Source organism: Arachis stenosperma, chromosome 3 (assembly GCF_014773155.1).
Source record: "Arachis stenosperma cultivar V10309 chromosome 3, arast.V10309.gnm1.PFL2, whole genome shotgun sequence".
In the NCBI taxonomy this organism is placed as follows: Eukaryota; Viridiplantae; Streptophyta; class Magnoliopsida; order Fabales; family Fabaceae; genus Arachis; species Arachis stenosperma.
The window spans coordinates 73293768-73297401 of NC_080379.1; the positions used below are offsets into that span (position 1 = coordinate 73293768).

Consider the following 3634-nt stretch of genomic DNA (forward strand, 5'->3'; position numbering starts at 1 on the left):
TTGCCATTGCTAAACCTGTTTCTTCCACCATTATTATTATTGAAACCTTGTTGAGGTCTCTCTTGACTCTTCCATGAGAAATTTGGGTGATTTCTCCATGAAGAATTATAGGTGTTTCCATAGGGTTCTCCTAGGTAATTCACCTCTTCCATTGAAGGGTTCTCAGGATCATAAGCTTCTTCCTCAGATGAAGCTTCCTTAGTACTGCCATGTGCATTCTGCATTCCAGACAGACTCTGAGAAATTAAATTGACTTGTTGAGTCAATATCTTGTTCTGAGCCAATATGGCATTCAGAGTGTCAATCTCAAGAACTCCTTTCTTCTGACTAGTCCCATTATTCACAGGATTTCTTTCAGAAGTATACATGAATTGGTTATTTGCAACCATTTCAATTAGCTCTTGAGCCTCTGCGGGCGTCTTCTTCAGATGAAGAGATCCTCCAGCAGAGCTATCCAAAGACATCTTGGATAGTTCAGAGAGACCATCATAGAAAATACCTATGATGCTCCATTCAGAAAGCATGTCTGAAGGACATCTTCTGATTAATTGTTTGTATCTTTCCCAAGCTTCATAGAGGGATTCTCCATCCTTCTGTCTGAAGGTTTGGACTTCCACTCTAAGCTTACTCCATCTTTGTGGTGGAAAGAACTTTGCCAAGAAGGCATTGACTAGCTTTTCCCAAGAGTCCAGGCTTTCTTTGGGTTGAGAATCCAACCATATTCTAGCTCTGTCTCTTACAGCAAAAGGGAATAGCATCAGTCTATAGACCTCAGGGTTAACCCCATTAGTCTTGACTGTGTCACAGATTTGCAAGAATTCAGCTAAAAACTGATGAGGATCTTCCATTGGAAGTCCATGGAACTTGCAATTCTGTTGCATTAGAGAAACTAATTGAGGCTTAAGCTCAAAGTTGTTTGCTCCAATGGCAGGGATAGAGATGCTTCTCCCATAGAAATCAGGAGTAGGTGCAGTGAAGTCACCCAGCACCTTCCTTGCATTGTTGGCATTGTTGTTGTTTTCGGCTGCCTTGTGTTCTTCTTCTTTGAAGAGTTCGGTCAGGTCCTCTAAAGAGAGTTGTGCTTTGGCTTCTCTTAGCTTTCTCTTCAGGGTCCTCTCAGGTTCAGGATCAGCTTCAACAAGAATGCCTTTGTCTCTGCTCCTGCTCATATGAAAGAGAAGAGAAAAAGAAAATATGGAATCCTCTATGTCACAGTATAGAGATTCCTTGAAGTGTCAGAGGAACAAAGAAATAGAAAGAAGAAGGAGAAGAAGAATTCGAACTTTAATTAGATAAGGTTCGAATTGTGCATTTAGAAGGAGTGGTACTCCATAAATAGTAGGATGTGAGAAGGAGGGAAGAGAATTTTCGAAAATTCATTTAAAAGATTTTGAAAACATTTTGAAAATTTGATTGATAATTTTCGAAAATTAAAAGTGAAAAAGAAATCAAGTGATTTTTGAAAAAGATTTTGAAATTAGCAATTAAAAAGATTTGATTGAAAACTATTTTGAAAAAGATGAGGTTAAAAAGATTTGATTGAAAAGTTATGGTTTTAAAAAGATGTGATTGAGAAGTTATGATTTGAAAACAATTTGAAAAGATATGATTTGAAAACAATTGGAAAAGATATGATTTTAAAAATTAATGACTTGCCTAACAAGAAAAGATATGATTCAAACATAAAACCTTCCTCAACAGAAAAGGCAAAAAATGTTCAATCAAATCATTGATTGTTAGTAAGTATCTTTGAAAAGGAAAGAAATTGATTTTGAAAACATTTGATTGAAAAGATATGATTTGAAAAAGATTTGATTTTGAAAAACTTTGAAAACTTGAAAAAAATTGATTTTGAAAACAAAATCTTTCCCCTAGCACCATCCTGGCGTTAAACGCCCAGAATGGTATACATTCTGGCGTTTAACGCCCAAAATGCACCCTTTTGGGCGTTAAACGCCCAACCAGGTACCCTGGCTGGCGTTTAAACGCCAGTCTGCCTTCTTCACTGGGCATTTTTGAATGCTCAGCTTTTTCTGTATAATTCCTCTGCAGTATGTTCTGAATCTTCAATTCTTTGTATCATTGACTTGAAAAGACATAGATTAAAAATATTTTTGGATTTTTTAATAATCAAAATGCAACAAGAATCAAATAACAATGCATGCAAGACACCAAACTTAGCAGTTTGTTTACTACTGACACTAACAATATGAGAATGCATATGAGACACACAAAATACTCCAAGTCAATAGAATTCAAAGATTAGAACACAAAAATCATCAAGAATTACTTGAGGATCCTTAAGACACATGAATGAATGCATGCAGTTGACACCAAACTTAAGATGAGACACTAGACTTAAACAAGAAACATCAAATATTTTTGGTTTTTATGATTTTGTAAAATTTTTTTGTGTTTTTCGAAAATTAAGTGGAAAAAGGTATCAAAATTCTTAATGAGAATTCCAGGAATCAGTGCAATGCTAGTCTAAGACTCCGGTCCAGGAATTAGACATGGCTTCACAGCCAGCCAAGCTTTCAAGGAAAGCTTCGGTCCAAAACACTAGACATGACCAAAGGTCAGCCAAATCTTAGCAGATCACTGCTCCAAGAGCAAAATTGATGAGAATCAACACGCTCTTGTGGTGATAAGTTGAAACCTCGGTCCAATCAGATTAGACATGGCTTCTCAGCCAGCCAGATTTCAACAAATCATCATGAAACTCTAGAATTCACCTTCAAGAATTTCGAAAAAAAATACCTAATCTAAGCAACAAGATGAACCGTCAGTTGTCCAAACTAGAACAATCCCAGGCATTGTTACCAAAAGCTTGCTCAAAACTTGAACAATCCCCGGCAACGGCGCCAAAAACTTGGTGCGCGAAATTGTGAACAATACTTTTTCACAACTCTCATAATCCCCGGTAATGGCTCCAAAAACGTGGTAGCTCAATACCATGGCATTACACAACTTCGCACAACTAACCAGCAAGTGCACTGGGTCGTCCAAGTAATACCTTACGTGAGTAAGGGTCGATCCCACGGAGATTGTTAGCATTGAAGCAAGCTATGGTCATCTTGTAAATCTTAGTCAGGCAGACTCAAATGTATATGATGATGAATGAAAATAATATAGAATATAAAGATAGTGATACTTATGTATATCATTGGTGTAAGAGCTTCAGACAAGTGTATGAAGGTGCCTTCCCTTCCGTCTCTCTGCTTTCCTACTGCCTTCATCCAATCCTTCTTACTCCTTTCCATGGCAAGCTCGTGTAGGGTTTCACTGTTGTCAGCAGCTACCTCCCATCCTCTCAGTGAAAGCGATTGCATATGTCCTGTCACGGCATAGCGGAATTCAGCTGTCGGTTCTCGGTCAGGCCGGAATAATATCCATTGATACTTTTGCGTCTGTCACTAACGCCCTAGCCTGCTAGGAGTTTGAAGCACGTCACAGTCATTCAGTCATTGAATCCTACTCAGAATACCACAGACAAGGTTAGACCTTCCGGATTCTCTTGAATGCTGCCATCAGTTCTTGCCTATACCACGAAGACTCTGATCTCACGGAATGGTTGGCTCGTTTGTCAGGCGAGCACTCGGTTGTCAGGCGATCAACCATGCATCGTGCAATC

The 3634-nt window shown here is 38.4% G+C and overlaps 1 non-coding gene across 1 annotated transcript; it reads left to right on the plus strand.

Moving 5' to 3' along the window:
- Positions 1 to 518: 518 nt before the first annotated feature.
- On the plus strand, positions 519 to 626 carry LOC130971838 (small nucleolar RNA R71). The gene has a single exon (XR_009083044.1). It is a non-coding gene; the product is annotated as a small nucleolar RNA R71 (small nucleolar RNA).
- Positions 627 to 3634: the final 3008 nt, after the last annotated feature.